Source organism: Sorex araneus, chromosome 4, assembly GCF_027595985.1.
Source record: "Sorex araneus isolate mSorAra2 chromosome 4, mSorAra2.pri, whole genome shotgun sequence".
Taxonomy (NCBI): Eukaryota; Metazoa; Chordata; class Mammalia; order Eulipotyphla; family Soricidae; genus Sorex; species Sorex araneus.
The window spans coordinates 60,866,747-60,890,691 of record NC_073305.1 but is presented as its reverse complement, the minus strand read 5'-3'; the positions used below and the strand labels follow the sequence as shown (position 1 = coordinate 60,890,691).

General features: G+C 41.9%; 1 protein-coding gene across 1 annotated transcript in view; it reads left to right on the top strand.

Moving 5' to 3' along the window:
• Positions 1 to 1,660: 1,660 nt before the first annotated feature.
• PRICKLE2 (prickle planar cell polarity protein 2) overlaps positions 1,661 to 23,945 on the top strand; it is a 188,548-nt gene continuing 166,263 nt past the window's right edge. Inside the window, exon 1 of the mRNA XM_055134351.1 lies at positions 1,661 to 1,978. The gene's annotated coding sequence lies outside the window, so the exon portion shown is untranslated. The remainder of the gene's footprint in view (positions 1,979 to 23,945) is intronic.

Below are 23,945 nucleotides of genomic sequence, written 5' to 3'. Positions count from 1 at the left end.
TTAAATACCTCAATATCAGACCAGAATCCATAAGGTACATTGAAGATAAGGTTGGAAATACCCTCCACAATATTAGGGTAATGGTATCTTCAAAGATGACTGACACACCACTAACCAACCAAGTGGAAACAGAGATAAACAAATGGGACTATATTAAACTAAGAAGTTTCAGCACTGCAAAAGATACAGTGACCAGGGGGCTAGAGCGATAGTAGGGTGTTTGCCTTGCATGCGGCCAACCCGGGTTCGAATCCCAGCATCCCATATGGTCCCCTGAGCACTGCCGGGAGTAATTCCTGAGTGCAAAGCCAGGAGTAACCCTTGTGCATCACCGGGTGTGACCCAAAAAGCAAAAAAAAAAAAAAAAAAAAAAAAAGATACAGTGACCAAAATACAAAGACAAATCTACAGAATGGGAAAGAATATTCACCCAATACCAATCTGATAAGGGGTTGATATCAAGGATATACAAGGCACTAGTTGGAATCTGCAAGAAGAAAATATCCAACCCAATCAAAAAATGGGGCAATGAAATGAATACAAACTTTCTCAAGGAAGAATACAAATGGCAAAGAGGCACATGAAAACATGATAACGCTTTTTTACGAGCAAGGAAACTGAGGCCTGGGTTGTGTAACTAGTATGAGGTAGGAGCTCCTATTTGAACAGTGGTCTTATCTGAGGTCAATACCCAGTCTCTTGAATGCTACCTCTTAAGTAACATTTGTATTGTAATAGCCAGCAGAAAAGTTATTTCCTTGTTTCACTTCATTGTTCACTCATTTATTCACTTATTCATTCATTCAGCCAATATTTACTGAGAACCCACGATGTTCAATAGGGGCATGATGTATGTGAAGAAGACATAAACACCTCCCTCCCACTAGAGAATTTTCAGTGTAAAGAGAGTCACAGGGGCTGGAGCGATAGCACAGCGGGTAGGGCGTTTGCCTTGCACGCCACCAACCCGGGTTTGATTCCAGCATCCCATATGGTCCCCCCAGCACCGCCAGGAGTAATTCCTGAGTACATGAGCCAGAAGTAACCCCTGAGCATCGCTGGGTGTGACCCCAAAAGCAAATAAATAAATAAATAGAAAGAAAGAAAGAAAGAAAGAAAGAAAGAAAGAAAGAAAGAAAGAAAGAAAGAAAGAAAGAAAGAAAGAAAGAAAGAAAGAAAGAAAGAAAGAAAAGGGAAAAAAAGAAGAGTCACAGATTGGAGAAAAAGTAAAAGTATGATGAGTATGTGAGAAGCAGGAGTGGTGAGACTTTAGAAGCACATATAGCTTGAGGGTACCTCTCAAGAATAGAGACTCTCCAGCATTTGTGACGATTTGGATGAGACTAGTAGGAAGAGTGCCCTGGGGGAAGGTGAGGCAGAGGGGGGAAGCAGTGGATCCCTGATGCTCTGCGGAGTATAATCTTGGTTCTTTTAGCCGCTTCCAGTGTGCGGGATCTTTTAGTGCAGAGGCCAGACAGCCCCCATCCTTTGCTTCTGAAAGTGGCTGAATTACCCGCTCCCCGTCCCCACCCCCACCAACCCTTTCTAATTTTAAAGCAGTAGCTCCCTTGATTGAAATCTCAATTTGGGAACAGGTCTAGGATTGGCTTGTGGCTCGGAATTTTCACCAATAAGCGGAGCGGGAGGTAGGGAGGCGTCTCTTTGAGCAGTCGGAGGCTGCCTGGAGAGCTTGGAGCTTCTCTCTCCGGGACCTGGGCGATTTTTCCTGGATCCGGAGCTGCGCAGGGAGCAGCTGCCACTGCCCCGGGAATGTCACCCCCCTTGCGTGGAGCCCCTGCAGGGCCCCATATAGCTGCAGGCAGTTGGTGGCCGACGCCCCACTGGGCTTCTTAGCCAGAGCCGCACCCAGGCCTTTGGGTCTGCGGCCCCCTGTTCCCTTCAGCTCCCACCCCCCCACCCCCGCACCAAGTTCTCCCTGCCTGGGCGCCTCAGCGGCTAGAATGCAGAGCTGAGCCGGGTAAGTGGCCCGCGTGGCAGGGGCAGGGAAGCGGGGTCTGGGGTGAGTTTGTGCCGGGATTTCACTAGCCTCTCTTGGGAAGGGAGCTGTGGACTGGGACTTAACTTTGGGGAGTTGCTGGTTGCCTACCCCCCCCCCAGGCAGCGGGGTGGTCGTGAACTCTGAGGAGGCACCTGGGGCTCGTTCTGGTGCCAGTGTTTGTGCAGTCACCTTATTAACCGAGAATGGTAATAATTATTTGTAATCAGGAGACGGGATAATGCTGTTATTATATTAAGACTTCTTGGGGGTAAGTGTTTGACTTTCCTGAACTTGCTTTTTAAGCCGCCTTTATTCTCCAAAGATCTCCTGTCCTTCACATATTTAAAAAGAGGCTGTTGCTGTTATTCTAGTTATTTCCTTTACACTATCAAAAATGTTTTCTAGTGTCTTTACAAAAAAATGTCTGCTTTCCAAAAGGGGAAAGTCGACTTTACAAAAATGATTTACTCTGCATTGCTAATTTGCCTAGAACTTTTTAAGTGCATTCTTTCCCCGCCCCTTGAGAATTTCTGACATTAAACAAAACTCTGGATTTGTTCATTTTTTTTCTGCATTGGGGTGGGGGGGCAAGCTAGAGAAGACCACCCCCTCGCCCCCATTCTCTCTCTGGGCCTTCCTTACACTGCTGGGGAGTTAATAAAATGAAGAAAAATGTGGGGGCTTAAGGAGGTCACTTGAAACCCTGTGCTCCTGGATTTCCAAACGCATCCTCTCTGCTGCTGGGGGGCAGGCCTTGGTGAGGGTGCCAAGCTGGGGTGCCTAGGCAGCTGTATCCTGGGAAATTTAAATTTAAATTAAAATTTATTTCCAGGGTTGTGGTGGAGTAGGTTTGTTTAAAAGGAGATGATTGCAATTTCTTCTCTGTCCTCTCCCATTGGTTGACATGTGAGTACCTACCGAACCAAAAAGTTGGAAGCTGAATGCAGAGAGGGTCAGAGGTTGGTTATTTATTTATTTATTTATTTATTTATTTATAAAAGACGAGGCAGCCGGAATAAATGCCTTCCAACATTGGAGCACAGTCTTATGTGCAGATTGCCAAACTCTATTTCCGCCCGTATTAAATTATGTTGGCTTTTAGCTGCTCTCATCTTGCTGTGCTGGCCTGCATTCGGAGTTGTTTAGGTGGTGTGTGAATCATTTGTATACTTTGGGTTCCCGGCTTTCTGCAAACAGATGTTTTTATCTGCACAACTTGTTGAGTAATTAGGGAGATGGACATAGTCGTGTATGTACAGACAGAACAAATACCACTTGGGAAGGATTTGGGCTTGGGCCTTTCCTTTTCAAATCATCAATTGCCAAATCTTTCCAGCCGTTGGGCAATTCAGATAAAGGTGTCAAGTGAGCTGAGCAGTGAAGAATTTATATGTGGAGCTAATTCTGCTCATCCTACAATAAAACATATTCCCATGGGGCCAAAAAAGTTGGGAGGGGGGCAAGGGGGAGGTGAAAGACTTATAAAAATGATCCTGTGTTCTTAGTCACTGACTATTCAGCTCTCCCTGGATTTCTGAGAATCTGCCAGGAGAAACTGTGGACTGGAGGGAAGTTTCAAGAAATGCAGAACAGAAATCAGTACAAGTCCTCCTTGAGTGACTTTTATTTCTGTTTGGAGGAAAAGAACACTTTGTTAGAATAACAAATTGTGGCTGCTTTTCAAGAGCAGAAAAACGGTTCTTGTTCCGAATGCAGAATCATTTTAAGAGTGTGAATCATTTGCTTTAGATTTTTTTGTTTTTTTTTTTCATCTTCTGTGGTGGAGGCTTGGAGATGATTAAACGTCCTGTCTGCAGGAAATTACCAGGAGATTTGAGCATTTTCCTGAATCAGCCTCAGATGGTACACAGCTTTGGGTATAGTACAAGCAAGCTCTGTTACCAGGAAATCTTTTTGCAGTGATATCTTCCACCTCTTCCAGTCTTTAAAGATTCTTCCTTAACAGGCTTTTTACTTTTTACTGGGGGAGGGGGGCTGTAATTCCATTAAAGAATCTGAAATAACTTGCTTCTTTCCTTCCAGAGCCTTTTAAGATGGAATGTATTTTGTGAGACAGTTTTATCCAGCTCGCTTCCCCCACTAGCCTCCTCCCACTGGCCTCAGCAGGAAAAGCTCTTGGCTCCCTTTTCCAAGATTTCCTCTAGCTGGATTGTTATCCTTCGGGACACAGATGTCTCAGGGAATGAGAGATGCAAAGGTTTGAACGTGCACACACCAATTTGGTGGTGACATTTATGGTCTTTGTGGAGTTGTTTACAGAGAAGACAAGAGCTGTTCTGTGTTGGGTTTACCCTCAAGTTGCCCAACAGTGTGGATAATGGGTAATTAGAAGACTAGAAGGGGGCAATCAAGGGACACAAGATGCTGCCTTGTGTGACTGCTCACAGAAATGTATGGTTTTTAATAATTTGGAAGACCAAGTCTAAGAGATGGCTGTGTTCCCTGAGCTATCTCTCTTAATCTTTCCTGAGTGGTACCCAATCACATTAAGTACTTCCTCACATATAGTCAAATAAGTGAGCCCTGTGGGAAGCTAAACTCAATGTTATAGTTAATGTCAAGAAGACAAAATGGAGGGAATAATATATATGTATAATATACATATTATACATATATATTTTTGCATTTGGTAGCATATACCAGGGCTGGAACACAGTGATAGGATGTTTGCTTTGCACATGGCCAACCCGGTTTTGATTCCTCCGTTCCTCTCGGAGAGCCCAGCAAGCTACCAAGAGTATCCTGCCCACACAGAGCCTGCCCACACAGAGCCTGGCAAGCTCCCCATGGAGTATTCTATATGCCAAAAACAATAACAACAAGTCTCACAATGGAGATGTTACTGGTGCGCACTCAAGCAAATTGATGAACAGGACGACAGTGCTACAAGCATATACCAAATACTATTTTATGTATATGTTATGCTATTATATACATGCTATTATTCTATTTTAATTATACTCAAGCAAGATCACCTACTTGAACACAATGAAAAATTAATAGAAATTGGATTGAGGGTTTATATATGACATTTGAATGAAGTTTCTTTGCTATTTAGTCTCAAATTTCAAATGACAAAAGACACTTTTCCAGTTTACTTAGCATTTGATTACCATGCAAGTTTTGGGTATTCTTTTTTCATATCCTGTAACTCTGGGTAACAAGCAGAGGTAAGCTAGATTTTCTTTTTTTTTTTAAACAAAGATTGCATCTGGATGTTTTCCAGAAGAAGAGAAGAGATAGGAGTAGTAGAGAGAACAGAACACTGGTACTGTGGGACTCTACTGGGAAAACTCAAGAATGATTTCCCTGCTAATTTAGGCTAGAGGCCTTTGAGAATTGCCTCACATTTGATTTTTAGCAGCCAGCTTATGCAGTGAAATCAGTGGACTCATCGCAGGGGTCTCCCTCTTCACAAAGCACCTTCCCTGGTGAGATGCCAATCTGCAGGGACTGTGCACTTGCCATGGCTAATCACAGCTTCTGAAAGTTTATTTCTTACTGCCTTTTACTTCAAGAAATCTATGATTACTTGATTTCCTGGGAACATTTGGAAAAGGCATTCATCAAGCTACAGTGATTACTCACAAAAAAATTTCATTTGGGGCCCAGGAGATAACACAGAAGACTGGACTCCATGCCTGCTTCCCTTGCATGCCTCTCTGAGCTCAGTCCTCAGCACTGTGTGCTTCCTGCCCCCAGCACTGCTCGGCACAAGCATCACTGCATCGCTGGCCCTGAGCACTCAACCACTAGCACACATACCACATGCTTTTGAATATTTAAAATAAAAAAAAACATATATCTGTCAAGTTGAATGTCAGATAAATCCTAATTTTGAGCCCTAGGTCTTGAAAAAAGTCTTATTTTTCATATTATAAATGATAATTGTAGTAAGTAGAATCATGGCTATTAATTTGATGTATTTTTTAAGCATACACAGTGTTTCTTAATTTCATTGAATATACATGAGAATATGCTTTAGAAAACTTTGCAAATTATTTTAAGGATATTTGCAGCCTATGTTTGTGCAGCATTATTCACCAGAACATGGAACTAATCAAAATGCCCATCTACACATAACTGGATAACGAAGCTGTGGTATATATACTCACTGGAATATTACTCTGCCATTAAAAATTGAAAACAATCTGTAATGAAAATTTGATAATATGGATAGAACTTTAGGTGATTTAGCTAGATGAAATAGATAAAGAAGTGAAAGTTTTGAGATAGTTTCACTCATACTTAGGATATTATTAAGAAAGACAAAGGAAATATCAAAAAGCAAGAAAACTACTAGACTCATGCAAACTATGGTGCTAACTAGAGAGGAAGGGGAGCCAGTGAAGAATGAAAAGAGGCATCTTTTAGGAGGTGAGGTGGCACTGGTATTTGGATGGTGGGAGTAGTGATAATTATACTCAAATACGGGTGTGAAACTAACCCCATGAAATTCTATTATATAGTAAAAACCAGTAAGTTGTGGGGAAGAAAAATTCCTATGTATAGTAATGCCAGTTCAATCCTGGTGCCACCAAGAGTCCCCTGAGCACTGCCAGGGATCACTCCATAAAACCCGAAGTAGTCTCTCAGCACCAGCGGGTGTGATCCCCCAAACCCACAAAATAAATAAACACTTTAAGATAGCAGATATGCCTCAGAGAACTTGTTTCTGTAGGCGTGTGGCATTTTATAAAGCATCCCCGGTGACACTTTGTATCCTGTCCTGAAATATGCTTTGGTTTTTGTTTGTCAGTGTGTAAAATCCTCCTAGTAACCTAGCAGAGTGTATGCGGTGTCCCCCTTTGAACAGTCAAAGAAGAGCAAGGCACAGACAGTGGGAGTGACTCCCTTGGGCTACCCAGTGACCTTGTGGCCACATAGCAGAACTGAACCCCGTGATCCCGATCCTGAGCCCATGCTCTCAAGCTTATGCTCCCGGTGGACTGGAGTGGGGGTGGTGGGTTGTCTTCTCTTTGCAGTTTGGGCCTCCTGGCTGCTGCCCCCACAAACCATTGGGGAGGAGGAGTCATCCACAAGGACCGTGTTACACCATCCACTGTGGCAAAATTTAGGGAGACTGCATAAGAGGCTTGATGTCAATACTGAGAAGTCCCAGTTCATTTGCTTAGAATGCTATAGTTGCTAAACCAAGATGACTCCAGGTGGAATTTATTTCTTGATGAGGTGCCTTAAAGTGCCCCTGTTTGGGGCAGTTCTATCTGCCTAGATGGGTCCTTTCACATTTCCCAGTGTCACTCCCTTTCTTTCCACCCACACGGTCTCAGCACCCAGTTCTCACAGATCACAAGGCCCACAAAACTGATGTCTTTCCCTGATACCCCTGACCCACACCCAGCTGTGTTGCTTCGCTTTCCTCTAATTTCTGCATAAACGTATCCCCACTCCTCATAAATTCCTGTGTAAAGCAAACACTAAGAGACTACTGTGAAAGAGGACAAGATGAGGGAAAGTCTCATTTAGGCCTCTTTCTTGATTCCCTCTGGGCTTGACCTGGTTTCTCTTGCTTCTGGGGACAAGGTCTGGTGCTGATTTATCTTGCTTAATGGCTGCAGGATAGTGATACAGGACTAACCACTTAACCTCATGAGTGTTCCCTCTTTTATCTGTAAAAGGGAATGTTCATGTCATCTCTTTCTCCTTTGGATACCAGGGACATAACATCTTTGTAAGTATTTTGGACTTAGTTCAAAAACATTTTAAGACATGATCATGTTACCTTCCAGCTGAGGTTTCCATATTGTGTTCCTAGGAGCGCCTGCTTGCTAAATTGGTTTTCTAAACAAGCAAGCAAAAAAAAAAAATGTATTCATGTTTATTTGGAAAATGTGATATCCTACATCTTTCTTTAAGAATCACAATTTGTTTTTGCACATTAAAGGCTCAAAGACCCGAAGCAGAGAATGGTATTTAATTTGGTTTAGCAGGTTCCACACTACTGTGACCCTAAGCCCCTTTGTAGCTTCACATATATAGTCTCACATACACTGTGAACATCCTTGGAAGAAGCTTCCATACTTCCTAACAACAATTCTGTGTGCTAGCAGAGTGCCTTTAGACAAGTCAATGTCCTTCTCATAGAATTGCAAAGGTACCAAATAGTAGAGTTTTAGGGAAGATTAAATAAGACCTACAGATTGCCTCTTGCACCATCAGGAACATCTGAGTACATCCTTTCTTCTTGAGACTTTTCATCTTTCTTTCATAGATTCTCTATGTCATTTATGCTGCTTACCTCAATTTCCTTTCCTTCATTCTTCCCCATTAATTCTTGAAGTGTCAGATTACTCCTGTTCTCATTCTTGCTCTCCTTTGTTGTTGTTGTTTTTATCTTCCTTAGTTCCCTTAATCATAAGTTCCAGTCCCCAACTTCATGCCATGACAGCCAAATTCACATCTTCTTCCTGGCACTCTGTTCATGTACACAACTGTCTTTTCATTCTTCATCACCTGTTGTAATGGTTTCCTGAACTTAATGTGTCAAAGCACACTTCTCCATTGATTCCCTAGTAAGCTTTCATAAGTTCAATGAAGGGTACCTCCAAACATCCAGTTGCTCGAGCTGAAATCTTTTTGGCATCTTTGAGCTTGCTCTTTTTCACATGTTCCCATGTCCATTCCAGCCCTTTCATATCTACCTCAAAATGTATCCAAAATTGGATGTGGGGGAGGGGAAGAGAGGACTGACTGGAAAGGGCTTGTTGATAACCTTCTGAGATGTTAAAAGAATGTTTTATATCTTGATGGAATATGAATTTTATCAACTTGACAAAATTGATTGAACTCTACCCTAAAGAGGCAGGCATTTACAGAACATAAATGACATCTCAGAAAAATAATGTAGTGGAAAAGCGAGGTAACCCAAATGGGACCAGAGTTCACTCTCTATGCAGGAGCAGTGTCTCACTTGAATCATTGGATCATCTTCACAAATACATTGTGTTCAAAAATGTCACTCAGGACCAGAGTGACAGTTCGATGGACTGAGCACTTGCTTTGCACCAGAGAGGCCCAAGCTTGATCCTCTGCATTGCACAGTCCACAGCTCTCTAGAAATGACAATTAAACCTAAGTACGGAGCCCTGACTAGCACTTGAGTACAACTGGGTGTGCCCCCCTCAAAATAAAAGAGAGGTTCAAGTTAAATTAGATAATTAGATTACTACTCTGATTTCTACTGTCCAACAACTTTCAGTTATAAGGACAAAATTCAAACACTTTACCATGATTATGAGACACCTCCCCCCACCCCCGGCCCCCCCTCATTGCAACCCCATCATAATGAATTTTGCTTACTTCTGCAAGAATGTTTTTCTCCCAACTAGTACCTATTCCCCAGCTACACTGGTCTTTCAATACTCTAAACTCGTCTGCCCCTGGGTATTTGTACTTGCTCTTCTTTCTGTTTGGAATGCTCTTCCTCTATATTCCTGGCTGGCTGGCAATTTCTCATTATTTGCTTAAAAGTCATTTGACAAAGGGACTTCCTACCTGCTTTGCTTTACCACCACCCCTAATCTGCATCTCCACTATAATTTTCTTGCACAAAGTGTTTCTCAAGTGGTTGCTGTTCAACATGGTAACTGTTCTGTCTTACCTGCCTAGTCCCTGGATGGCATTCAGCTCCCCTCCCCAGTGCTCAGTGCCTGCGATCTGGTACAGAACTACCCAGTTGAATGCCCCTTTACTTATCTCAGTTCAGTGTCAGAATAAACAGCTGCAAGAAAATTATTAGCTAGTAAAAATTATTTTGAATTTTTGTACTCACTCAACTCTTTTTCCCATCTCCTTCTCCCTTCCTCAGTGACCCCACTAAGTCTACATATTAAATGTTTCTGGACTTCACTTTCATTTTTGAATTGTGAAATTGGGTCAGTGATAATGTCCCTTGTGAGGCCTGTAGACCCCTGGAAGAAGGTATTATTACAGAAGGAGGGAGCCATTAGTGTTTCATCACCTTTTAAAAATTGCGCCCCCAGGTAATGGTTTCCTTTGAAGACCCTGGGCCTCTGAACTCTCCAGCTCAGATGCAGTCTGATCAGATGCAGCTGCTGCTCTGGGAATTGATTTGAGATGCAAAGGTTTTTAAGGTCACCTACAACTCCCAAGAATGGCTCTGGAAGTTGAGCAGTAAATGTTCAATGGGCAGGAAACATATACATATATGTGCATATACACATGCATATATATGTATATATATATGTATTTCAATCACTTAGAGAAAACTCTGCCCAGAGAACAAAACTTTAAGTGTGTGTGTGTTTGTGCGTGCGTGTATGTGTGTACAGAGAGAGATAATTTTCATATATAGATATCCCAAGCTTTCTCCTCTCTCTGTTCCTCAAGGCTCATAGCAAATATTATTGCTAGATTACTGATTTAAAAATTGGAACAAAGAATTGTATTTACTAGAAATGATGAAAAATACCAACGAATATTGGGTGGGAATGAGGTTTTTCTTCCCTGGGAAGAAAGAGAATAATATGGGTATTTTGAAAAACCCCATGAGCCATTGGTTTATTTATTTGGACTGTTCATCAAGTTCTGGGGACAGGAATAGTAGAGAGGTTTTATTTGCCTGGAGCTCTTGTTAAACAGGATTAGGGAGCTTTTTCAGAGCTCAAGGGGTAATGCAGCGATTGATTGGCAATGTCTGCTGTGGGCAAGAGACTTCTGCCCTGTGTATAAGATTGTTAGATTTTGGGGGGCCCATGGAGCTCTTGCAATCCAATTCTCCACTTTGATAGCTGCTGTGACATGTTTGGGGAGGGTTAGAAAAATAATCATGAACTTGGTAAAGTAATAACCCATAATGTTTTAGAGCTTTGTTCCCCACTGGGTCTCATCAGTGTGTTCAGCATGGCACACTGCCACTCTTGGTAGGAATGCTCCGCGGGATACTGCTGTTCTGTGTGAGTTCTATATTGCTCTATCTCCTTCTCAGAGATAGGTGGAGGCACAGTAAACATAAAAGGTCCTAAGATGCTCAACTCCACCGTCAAGAAGTCAGCCTGACCTTGTCTCTGAAACTGGGTGACCCCAGGATGCTTTGCGGGGGGACATCTTAAAGAATAACGTGGGGGGTGATGCTGCATGATATTTATCTAAGGGCATTTGTGTGTATATTTTAGGAGGGTTCACCAAATTCCCACTAACTTGATAATCTAGAGCAACATAAATGTGTTTTCCCAGATTTCTGGGGGGAAGACCAGAAATGCAAACGTCATTCCTTTAAAAAAAAGTTTTTAATGAATATCCGTGATAGACCATTACAAAGCTGTTTGTGATTGCGTTTCAGTCATACAATGCTCCCACATCCATCACTCCACCAGTGTTCATTTTCCACTACCAGTGTCCCTTGTTTCCCTCCTACCATCCCCCAATACCTCCCCACCCCACCCCCACCCCAGCCTGCCTCTAAGACAAGCACTTTTCTTCATTCTCTCTCTCCTTCGGTGCATTATGGTTTGCAATACAAGTACTAAGGCAATCATGTTTGTCCAGGGAACTCAGTATTTTTACTGGGAAGCTAAGTCTGGAGTAGTTTTTTTTTAACTGTGTGGCAGCTTTGGGGTGTGGATGTGATGCCAATGCTTCTGGAAATACAGGGAGGTGGGGGGAGGCAGCACATCCTGAACCCCCCTAAAAAAAACCTGGAGATTTCAGTCACAAAACCCGCATACCTGAATTCTCAGCAAAGTATATCTCATTGAGGTTTGTTCTGAGACAGTGAAGTCCAGCTGGGGCATGGTAGTGATTCGGGATTGTGGAAGCATGCATTGCCTTCTCATTACAGTGCGCAGGTCAGATTTCCCCCTCTGTCTTGTAAACTCAGACAATGACATTTAGGATCCACATCTATCATCTAGAGAAATCTTCCCATGTCCACATCCCGATTTATAGGGGCAAAGACTGACTTCCCCAAATAAAGTAACAGGCACAGGTTTCAGAATTTAAGACATCAACTTAACTCAGGGTCCATTTCTCAGCCTACCACAGGAGCATGTTAAATGAGGGGACCTGGGCCAAGTCTGTACTTTGCCAAAGATGCTTCCTCAATCCACCCTCACTCCACGCAGAAGGAGTCAGAATGATTAAATCAGGACTCAGGGCCCATTTCTTGATTCCTCGATACCTCTGTTCTCTCAACTATGAAATGGGATGTAATTGCACTTTTTTTATTAGGTTATTGTAAAGAACTAAATGAAACACATTAAGATTACTTTGCCCAAGTGAACACTGAGAAAATATCTCATTACTATAGGAAGATATTTTATACTATTGCTACTAACACAATCAATATAATCATGTTTCTTCTTTCTTGAGTCTTTTCATCCCATGAAGTGATGTGGGCTTCTCCTTTTCAAGAGTATGGAGGGCTCCTATTAGAACTAGTGTGCTTTTTTTAATCTTTCAAAGGCCATAGCATATTTTATTTTATTAGTGAATCACCATGAGTTACAGTTACAAACTTATGAACTTTCATGTTTGCGTTTTGTTTATATCCCTCCACCAGTGCCCAGTCCCCTCTACCAATGTTCCCAGTATCCCTCCCACCCTCTCACCCCATCTCCCCCACCCCACCACACCTCTGTGGCAGGGCATTCCCCCTTGTTCTCTCTCTCCTTTTGGGTGTTGTGGTTTGCAACAGAGGCACTACGTGGCCATCATGTTTGGTCTATATTCTATTTTCAGCGCGCATCTCCCATCCCGTGCGGGTCCTCAAACCACAGTTTACCTGGTGTTCCCTTCTCTATGCGAGCTGCCCCTTCCTCCAGCATGTGGGGCCAGCTTCCAAGCCTTGGAGCCAACCTCCTGGTACTTCTCTCTACTATTCTTGGGTGTTAGTTTCCTATTCTGTTATTTTATTTTATATTCCACAGATGAGTGCAATCTTTCTATGTCTGTCTCTCTCTTTCTGACTCATTTCACTTAGCATGATACTTTCCATGTTGATCCACTTATATGCAAATTTCATGACTTCATCTTTTCTAACAGCAGCATAGTATTCCATATTTTAAAAAATTCTTTTCACTGAAGAATAATATAGATAGAGTGATCATATCAGAAGTTCAGTTTAGTGGAATTTTACAAATCAAATATATGCATAGCACCAGTGCACAATCAAGAAATAATATGTCATAGTAGCCCAGAAAACTCTTTTGTGTCTCATTCATATATCATTAATTCTAAGCCCTATCCTTTTAATATCACAGAAAAAGAAAAAAAACATTTACCTTTTGAAAATAATTTAGGAATGGAGTATTACAATAAACCATTTTGTATCTGGTATCTATTAGTTATGTTTTACTAAATCCAAACATTCTGTTGTAGTTTTAGATCATTCATTGTAAAAGTATAATATTCCTGTGCTAAATAGAACTCACTGTGTTAACTCAGTTGTTGATGGGCACCTATCTTCTAGCTAGAAGCTATTATTACAAAAAGCACTCTTACAGGCATTCTAGTAAAAATCTTCAGCAGAACATTTGTTTATTTTGGTTTGGGGACCACACCACAGGGCTTACTCATGGCTCTTTGCTCAGGGATCACTCCGGTAGGCTTGGGAGACCATACTGGAGGCCAGAGATCAAACTGTGATTGACCTCATGGAAACAAGCATCCTACTCACTGTATTATCGCTCTGGTCCCATTCTGCAGAACATTTAATGTTAGAACAGAGTCCACACTCCTCATTTTTGGAGGACAGGGGAAAAGGTTGGCTGGCCCACACCTACTGATGTGCAGAGGCTATTCCAGGCTCCTTGCCTAGGAGTGATTTCTGGTAGTTCTTGGGGAGTACATGTATGCTGGAGTTTTTAACTGAGATTGGTGGGATGTAAGGCAAGTGCATTAACCTCTGTACTATCACTCTGGCTCCATCACTGTTCTTTTCTTTATTTTTTTTCTTTTTGGGTCACACCCAGTGATGCTCAGGGCTTACTCCTGCCTCTGCACTCAGGAATTACTCCTGGCAGTGCTTGGGGGACATATGGGATGCCAGGAATTGAACCCGGGTCGACCACATGCAAGACAATTGCCCTACCTACTGTACTATCACTCTGGCCCCACCATCACTGTTCTTAATCAAACAGTGTCCCCGCCCTCCATGTCATGTTTCAAATGTTCTATAGCATGGAGAACTTCTGGTTCCCACTGCCACAGTTAATTTCTGGGATTAACTTCCCCTGTCCTTCTTTCCCTGTTCTCTCTTCCACCCTTCTATGTTATTAACCACGCCTGTTTTTTTTTTTTGTGTGTGTGTGTGTGTGTGTGTTGAAATCTTTTGAACCACCGCTTTTTCCAGAGTTTCTTTCCCTTGGCCTGCATTGCAGTAGGCTGAGGCTGGCTGTGGTAATTCGGAAGGCGTCGACTCCCTGCCAGACATACAACTCCACCTTAGCATCCCACTCAGTGACACCTCATTCATTTACACATACCCCTCTGGCTGGTGCCAAGTCAGCCCTTTTTTTTCCCCTCAAATGCCTTAAGGAAAGATGCAGTGGGCTAGCTACCAATGACCCTTTCCTTCTCACCCTGGGACCTCCACAGAAATAATCCTATACCCCGATTCCACAATCCCAAGTCTGGTATTTGGAACAACCCAAACTGTGCTATAGATTAGAGCATATCCAACTGAAAGTTGGGGGCAAAACAGTAGAGGGTGGAGTTGGCAGAGACTGGAAAAGTGATGTGGGCATGAGCCAGAAACTTGGCATCACTGTCCACAGGTTTGGGAGCCGTTGGTTTAATTCAGCTATATAATTTTTCTTTTGTTGGGGAAGGATAGAACTTATGCTTCAAATGCTACTGGTATCCATGCATGAGAGAGTCTTTCTAGATCCCAAAATTAAGTTTAGCTATGGATGAAGCTTTGCTACCGCATGATGAATGATAGATTTTTGCCTTTGCCCAATTTTTCATTAATTGGTGCCAGTTTGGCAATTAATGCTTGTCAGTTCAGGAATTCATTGGGGGAAATATGAATATTGGGCCCAGTTACCAAAACATTCCAGAGAGATCTGAGAAAAGTATGCTTAGTCATCTTATTGTCTTATCTATTTTGTCTCAATGGAGGTGGTTAAGGAGCAAGGAACTAGGTGGAATCTTTATTAGGAAAAAAAACCCTATGACAGAAAGAGCTGGAAAGTAGGAATGAGAAGCTTGGTATTCTTTGATGATTATATTTTATTGGCTGATGACCAGGACAGAGAAATATGGGATACTTGAAAAGAGTGAGATCGACTCTCAAAGATTTGGGAAGAAGCAATACTCAGGACTGATCCTTGGGGATACGTGGGGAACCATCTTGCCAGGGATCAAACTAACATGATCCCATGCAAGAAAATATCTTAACTCCTGTACTGTGTCTCTTCTGCCTTTGAACAGCAAGGACTTTATCTGTTCAAGTGCAGAGGAATTAAGACATGCTTTCCTGTAGGATTATGACACCACAGAAATAAAGGCATAAATGAGTAAACTCTGTGCCACTCTGTATAGGATATTTAATTACAATTTTAAGTACCATTTATTGAGTGTTTTCTCTCTGGCCAGCAAGACATTTGAGACATTACTATATCATGAGTCAACAAACTTTCTCTATATTTTCCAGAAATTCAGATATTTTTCTATCTAAATAAAGAGGCAAAATTAAGGATAGAGTGAAGTACTTGTATATTAAACACATTTTCACCAAGCTTTTATTGACAACATTCAAAACAATAATGATAATAATTGAGTATAACCTTTTTTTGTAATATAGATAGACTAATGAGAATTTTTCATTGAGAGGCTGTGGGTTAGACTTACAATTCCATTATCAGCAAATGAATTGCAAGTGCTCCTCTATAAAAATCACTCATATTCGTGGGACACAGAAAAACAAAACAAACAAATTTAAAAAAGAAAAATCATAAGCAAACAAAAAGTGAGGAACTAGATTTAACCTCTACACTACAGTTTTATTTTCATTATTGCTGAATGCCTTAACAGCAATGATTAAGTTAGGCTGCACAGGGCAGCCTCAATAGTGGCAGGAAATAATTTAGGAATTTATTTCTCTTTCTGTAACAGAATTTTGGTGGCTGCATGGCGCTAATCTGGCATGTTCGCTCTGTGATAAAGACCCAGGTTTCTTTGTTCCTGCACTTCCAACCTCAGCATATGGCTTCCTTCTTCCAAGTTATCCCATGGCTCCAGCTGTTGCCCTCACATCTGCATTCCAGGAAGAAAGGGCGGGGGGAAGGTGTGGGAGAGCAGTTTTAAAGAGACTCCTTGAATCCTACTCTCATCTCCTTGCCCAGAATTTGGTCATATGGTCACATATCCAGAAAAGAGGCTGGGAATTGTAGCCTTTACTCCAGCTGTTTGAGTGCTTAGATAACAGTTGGATTCCTGCCACTGAGGGGGCAGGAAAGATGGTGGGATAAGTAACTAGAGTCTCTGCCATATGTAACCAGGGCAGAAAATGAGCCTCAGAGAGATTACAATCTCCCCCAAGGCCTTGTGGTAGCCTACTGGGATTTGAACTGGGTCTGCCTAACTCCAAAATCCCCTCTCCCTCTTCCGGTGTCTACCCTCCAGCATTGTGGGGAGATACACATGCACACTGTTAGGAATGAGGCAATGAATACTTGTAGTCTTCCTCCTTCCACTGACATTCCTAAGATACCTATGAAGAAAGACGACAATTACCAGTCTGCGGGGGTGAACACTGCAAAGGCTAAACCAGGAAACCTACCTGGCTGAGACTGAAACTTAAACGGGGCCTTCAACTTTCCCTTCAAAAATAATGCAAATCTTGGGGCTGGAGCAATAGCATAGCGGGTAGGGCATTTGTCTTGCATGAGGCCGACCTGGGTTCGATTCCAAGCATCCCATATGGTCCCCTGAGCACTGCCAGGGGTAATTGCTGAGTGCAAAGCCAGGAGTAACCTCTGTGCATTGCTGGCTATGACCCCAAAAGCAAAATAATAATAATAATAATAATAGTAATAATAATGCAAGTCTTGAAGTCCTTTCTAAACCTTCTTTCCAGTAACAGGGAACTGGAAATAAGCAGAGGGTCCAAATGCTCAGACACACATGCTTAGAGAAAGCTGGCAAACTTTGTTGTAAGCTCACTTACCAAGTATGCTGCATGAAAGGAAGGACATGGGGGCAAGAAAATAATTCTTGGATATATGTCCCTTTAAAGCGGCTCTGCCTATGGCTTACAATTTATTCAGCCAGTTTTGCAGTATCTTATCATGAGTGGGTAGGGAGGTAGGAGGTTTCAGTTTGTTCCCTTCTACACAAACCACTTGCGTATGATATAGACACATGAACTATAGAATTCTAGCTATTAGCACATTTGAGTGCTTGCTAAGTGTCAAGTTATTTATGCCATGATCTCACAGTAGTTGTTTGGACTATTAGCATTATCTACACCTTAAAAATAAGTAAGTGGTATTGAGGGATTGAGTCATCATACAGCAGGTAAGTAGCAAACTTAGGCCATTGGACTTAGGTCTTCACTTTCATTTCTATTTTTTTCTCTGACTGTACTGTATGTCACTTGGAGATAAAAGCTATAATGGCATCTTTAACAGAAGCACACAGGATTGTAACAAATGGTCTCATTAAGTTTGATATGGGAGCAGAGAGAGGAAGAGCTTACCAGGAGTGGGACATTTAAGCTGATCTCAAGGAATGACTACAGCCTGCTGTATGGGAAGGCTGGCAATCCCAAGATGACTTATTGGTAAAATTTATAATATGGTATAATTACAATAAACTAGATCTGGCTACTTAAGAGCTAAGAATTAGACTCAGGTGCTTTTGGCTGGTGTTTTTCTTCCTCTGGATATTACCATCACCAGAAAATAGCTGCTCCATATTCCTCAGGTAGTTTCTTGTCTAGCTCTCTTTTAATCTTGTCTTTTGTATCATGGAAAAGGAGCAAAACCTATTGCCAGGGGCTCACTTTAACCAAGGTTTGATGGTTTGGCATTGAATTATTTGTCCTTTTCTACTGTGTTCATGACTTCAGTTTGCCTAAACCTGACTCTATGTTAGTGTAAAGGAATAAAGCTCATAAATTAAAGAGGAGGTGAAAAGAGGCCTTGTAATGAGGCTCCTGCTTAATCGCATCAGCAAGCTAAGGAAGTAGCCATGAAATATTTATTGGATTGTTGCATTAACATTTTCACTGTGCCTGCTGTGGACCTGGGAACTCTCTCGAGAATGTAGTTGTCTGTGACCAAACAAGAATATGGAACTGCAGTTAGAATGAAACATATAACTCTATTATTCGGAACTTCTATCCATTGAAAGTCTCCAAAGAGAATCTATGAATAATCACAATTGCCAGAGGAGACTGTCATAAAGAGTTAAAGTCTTAGGGAGACAGGCCAGGCATTGGTGGAGCATCAGCAGGCACCCCACCTTGAACTCTTCCCTTGAGACAGGGCTAGCGGACTATGTGTGCCTTCCAAGTGCCTTTTGATTGTCCAAGACCACTGTTTCTTGAGAGTTTTGCTTATGATTATTTTGACCATCTAAACTATGGTAAGATATAGGGCCTTGACTCCGTGTTTTCTTCCTCCTTTATTTTATTTTTTTTTAAGAAAAACAAAACTAGAATTCTTTAAATGAGCTGTGTGAGCCTGGATGAGAGACTGCAGATTGCATCAGCGGATCTAGTGCTTGTCTTGTAGTAGTTTCCAAATAAGGCATGCTGTAGGTATTCTAGCCTCCATGAAGTCTTGAGCTGGTCAAAGAGTCAATTATTATGCATTAAAAAGCAATCCATCATCTAGAGTAGTGAACTCGTCTGTTATTTTTAGGCCAACTTTTTAATTTATGTGGCATGCAAGAGCAGGATTTCTCACGTGAACTTCTGGAGAGTTCATGGAAGAATAACTAGGGTAGGGGGTGGAGTGAGCAGCAGGGGAAGGTCTCTGAACAGTTTTCTGACATTCATAGGATAGTAGTTTTGAGAAAGGGCTTTGGACCCAGATAGCAGTTCAAATCCTGGCTCTGCCACTTCACATTTTTATGATAGTAAAAGGGTTACTTGTCCTGCTGTAGTCTCAGTTCCTTTAGGTATAAGCTGGATAAACTGTGATATGTACCTCAACAAATTGCTCTCAGGGCAAGAGGAGATGATGTAAAAAAGTCATTAGTACAAGATATGGCACATTGTAATCACTTAATAATTGGTCACTACTGTTATTTTTTGGCTGGAACGATAGCACAGCGGGTAGGGCGTTTTGCCTTGCACATGTCCGACCTGGATTTGATTCCTCCATCCTTCTCGGAGAGCCCAGCAACCTACCAAGAGTATCCCGCCCACACAGCAGAGCCTGGCAAGCTACCCATGGCATAGTCAATATGCCAAAAACAGTAATAAGTCTCACAATGGAGACGTTACTGGTGCCCACTTGAGCAAATTTATGAACAACAGGATGACAGTGCTACAGTGCTGTCATTTTTATCATTTTTTGACTTTTTTATTTCACCTAAAACTTTCTAACTTTTGAAACTCTACAAGGTCAGACAGGAGGTCAATTTTGAGTAGTTAAGTTTTGAAAATTCATAATCAGAAGGTACCATAAAGAAATCCTCTAGTCAAGGAATTAGCAGGCTTCAACTCTTAGAAAGAATTTCCTCTGCAATCTATTTTGGGGGGTGTAAATAAAGCTTTATTAAAATACATTCTTGCATATTTTTTATGCATTCTCAGTGGCAACTCTTAGTTATACTCTCATAGCAGAATTGAAGATTCAGGAGACACAAGAAGAACTCCATGGCTCTCAATGCCTAAACAATTTACCAACTGACCCTCAATAGGGAAAGCTTGTTGACCCCTGATCTAATTCCATGGGGGTCTACTCCCAAGGAAATCAAGACCCAGAAGAGGTCACAGCTGTGCAGATACATGGACAGGTCTTCAAGGCAAAATCCTTGTCTGCGTGTCAGAGTTCCCCATATTATAAATAATTCTCCCGCTTTGGTAGGGAAGAGACATTTAAGTCAGGAAAACTCATGCTGGTTGTGTATTTAAAACAGTAGCAAAAGTACTCTTGATCATGACTTCACTGTGAAGAGACCATCTACTAGGATGCTTCTCTGCATTTGGGTGTGATGCAGAATTATGCCTCTACTCTATGTACTCTAGTTAACTCTATTACTGCATCGGGTGGGAAAGGATTTCAATCTCATTCTCAAATGTCTTAAATCAGCCAACCATTGTTTGGAAAGGAACACTTTCTATGAACCCCTCTAAACACGTGGTTGACCTGGGTAGACATGGCTCATAGTGACTAGGTATGAACTTTTCTGGGAAAGAATTCTGGTTGGGGGAAAAATTTCATAGGATTTGTTATTTCAGGGTATCTCCCTGGATTAGTTGCCTCATATTTTTCATTTTTGTTAAGTTTCCTATTTGAACTGCTTTATTTAATCTAGCCAACTATGCTGTGAGATAAGAAATGACTGCTACCTTCTTTTTATAGAGTGGAGAGTAGAAAGTCAGTGGCTAAATAACTTTTCAAGCTTACAAGGTCATTGTGGAGCAAAAGCCTGCTAGAGGGCTGTCAGATTCCAAAGAAAGAAAGGCACATTTTGGAGGTCAGCAAAAAAAACATGGCCATGTGTAGGCTATGCCTATGACTTTCTTTTTCTATTCAAATGTATTCCTAATCACCATGCTAGAATGTTTCCAGTGAGTTACATTAAAATATGAGCTGGGGGGGTAGGAAGGAGGAAAAAAGAGAGTTCACCCATAGTAAGTTCTGATCAGAGAGGCAATAAATCACATGTCTATGTGAAGGTGGCAAGAGACCTTCATCTTTAGATAGTACATCAGGGTAGAGGGATTTTGTTTGTCATGCTCATTGATGAAAAAGAGCCTACCTAGAACAACGTGTGGCATATATTAAATGGTAAATATTTGTGGAGTTTGGGATGACTTCGACTTTTAGTAACTTAAGTCATCAATGAAACTGAGCTGCTGTGAAGCAAAGGCAAATCCAAACTAAGTGAAGGGCCCCAATGAGAGGCTCAGAAATGAAAACCCTGAGACTTGCAAATCAGGCTGAGCAGCAGTGAGTAACAGACATCCAGACGTGAGCAAGTCCCTGATCTCTGACAGCTTGTAGTTTCCTTACCCTGCTCTATAGGCTAATGGATGCTGTGTGCATCTTAACAGAAATGTCAAGGCAGAATCTTATAGCTGCTCCTCTCTCTGCCCCCAGAGAGGGAGGAAGTGAGGGATACTTATCTTGGCGATATATTCCAGGATGGAGGCAGCATGACCAGTCTAAGAACAGCAAGTTGGAGCACTCTGAGGCTTCTGGAGCAAGAAGCTGAGCAAGAGAAGAGGACAGAGCAAGAGTAGGCAAGTTACTGGCCTGGAAAAGAATTTGTTTTTTTTTTTCATTCTGTGCTGGAAAAGAAGGTCATAAGGGACCTTACTGCAGTAAATCAAATCTCTGGGTTACAAAGTTTAGAATCTCAAGTCAAACCTATATAAGCCAAGAGGGAATTTATTGGCTTAGGGAACTGGGAATTCTGAGGGGTGGAGCTTGTTTCAGGCACAGTAAGATAAATGTTTTTATTAAATGTTCCAGCATTATAGAACAACTCTCTCTCCCCCTCTCATCTACACTCTTTTATGAGGGCCTCCTTACCAGGCAGGATCTCTTTCCAGCCACCAAAGATGACTAACTGCAGCTCCACAACTAAGAGGACCACAATCTCAAGATTGATGCTTTCTGATTCCCTGTGGTCTTTATCAACACCCTCCCCCCAGAGGAAAAGAATCACATGGAGTAGTTCTTTCTTCATGACAGACATACCAGATATACCAGATGGGCTAATCCAGGGTGGGCAGAGGGCAATGGGGGAGTGCTCTGGTTGCTCAATTTGAGCCATATGCCCACCTCCATGCTAGGTCAATTCAATCTTTCTACAGCCTACTGTGCTCAACTAATGTGGTCCTCCCTTCCCTCTCAAGAGACATTTTTCAATATCTGGGGGTATTTTTGATTTTCACAATTCGGGGGAGGGACATTGCTTCCACTTAGTAAGTAGAGCCCAGGAATGTTGTCAAATATATCTAAGACAGTGTGCAATGTCCTCACTGTAGCAAAGAATTATAGAACTCAAAATACCAATTATTGAGAAGTCAACTAGAGCCCTAGAAAGAGACAACATCCTAAGAAATTATGAAACAGAATCAGAGATCGGCTCTCCCAACTTTTCCTAAAACTTGCTGATTGGTGACACCTAGTCAAGAGACAAATAGGAGGACTTTTGAAATCCCAGGTTCAGTTCTATTCTGTTCCTTAAGAGTTTTCAGATCTTAAGCCAATAATATAGCATCTGTTTTCCCTTTGGGAAAATGGATGGAAAAGAAACCCCAGCTATCTCAGCAAGTATCTTGAGGAGTTGAATTCAAAACTCCACGTGAAAGCAATTTACAAACTGAGAAGCTGCTCAAGTAAAGATTTCTAATAGACAGCCCATTGCTTGCAGGGTGCTTGACTATGCATTATGTGTTTCATGAAATAGTCATCAATAAGCACCCATTGTCATTTGAGTGGTAAGAGCATACTTGTAGTGCAAGATAACATGTACTCCCAAAATGTGGGAGAAAGTCATACCCAGAGGACAGAATGCCTTGAAAATGGAACAGAATGGGTTGAGGGGAAAAGGGCTGTGTAGTCCTTAAGGTATTCACTGTGTAACTTTCTTGCACTGGTGGTGTTGAACCATATGTTAGCAAACTGTGTGTTTCTGGTTTACTGGTTTATAAATAATCATTTATACTAAAGCAACATTTGAGGGGACAATGACTAGTACTATTTTAAAAGCTCACTGTAGTTAATGCAAATAATAGGGTTTTTTCTTGGATTTTTTTTTCTTTTTGGGTCACACCTGGCAATGCACAGGGGTAACTCCTGGCTCTGCACTAGGAATTACTCCTGGGGACCATATGGGATGCTGGGAATCAAACCCAGTCGGCCACATGCAAGGCAAACACCCTATCCTCTGAGTTATCCCTCCGGCCCCTTTTAATTGAATCACCGTGAGGTACAGTTACGAAGCTTTCATGTTTGAGTTTTGGTTGTACAATGATCAAACACTCATCCCTTCACCAGTGCACATTTTCCATCACCAAAATTCCCAGTAACCCCCCTGCCCCATCTCAACCCTTCCCCTGCCTGTGTGGTAGACAGTTTCCACAATACTCTCTCTCTATACTTTGATTACATTCAATATTTCAACACCAGTCCAACCACTATTACTTGGAATTTTCCCACCACTACTCAAACCCGCTGAAAAGGCAATGCTAGATAATTTATTTTGTATTGCTTGTTATGAATAGCATATGAAGTCATGTGGCTGCATGCTGCTGAAATTCTAAAATTTTAATAATTAGGGTATGGAGAGATCTCTGCAGTGAGTTGCTCAGTTCCAAGATTCTTTTTTGTGTTTCTGGATCATGACACTTGAGGGTCTTAAGTAGTAGCCGGAAGAAGTTGATGGGCGTCATATCAGAATCCCATCAAGAGGGAGTGGGGCAGGGGGAGAGGGACCGGCTCCTCCCCATCCCATGAGAACTGACATTTGCCGTTACTGCTCCTGCGTACCTGGGCTTTTCATTGGGTTCTAGAAGATGGCAGTTGCAGGGATTCCTAGAGGGCAGGCGGAGGGACAGCACCTGCTCCCGTCCAGAGTAGCCCGGCGAACTCGACCTATGGCAAAGTCTGGAGGTATCTCTGCAGCAAGCTGCTCGGTTCTGAGATTCTTTTGTGTATGTCTTCCTTGGATTGTTAGCTAATTTATTTCACTTTAAGAAAAGGGGAATGACTGCCTGTTTTAAAAGGTTTAGTGATTTGAAAGAAAAGTTAGT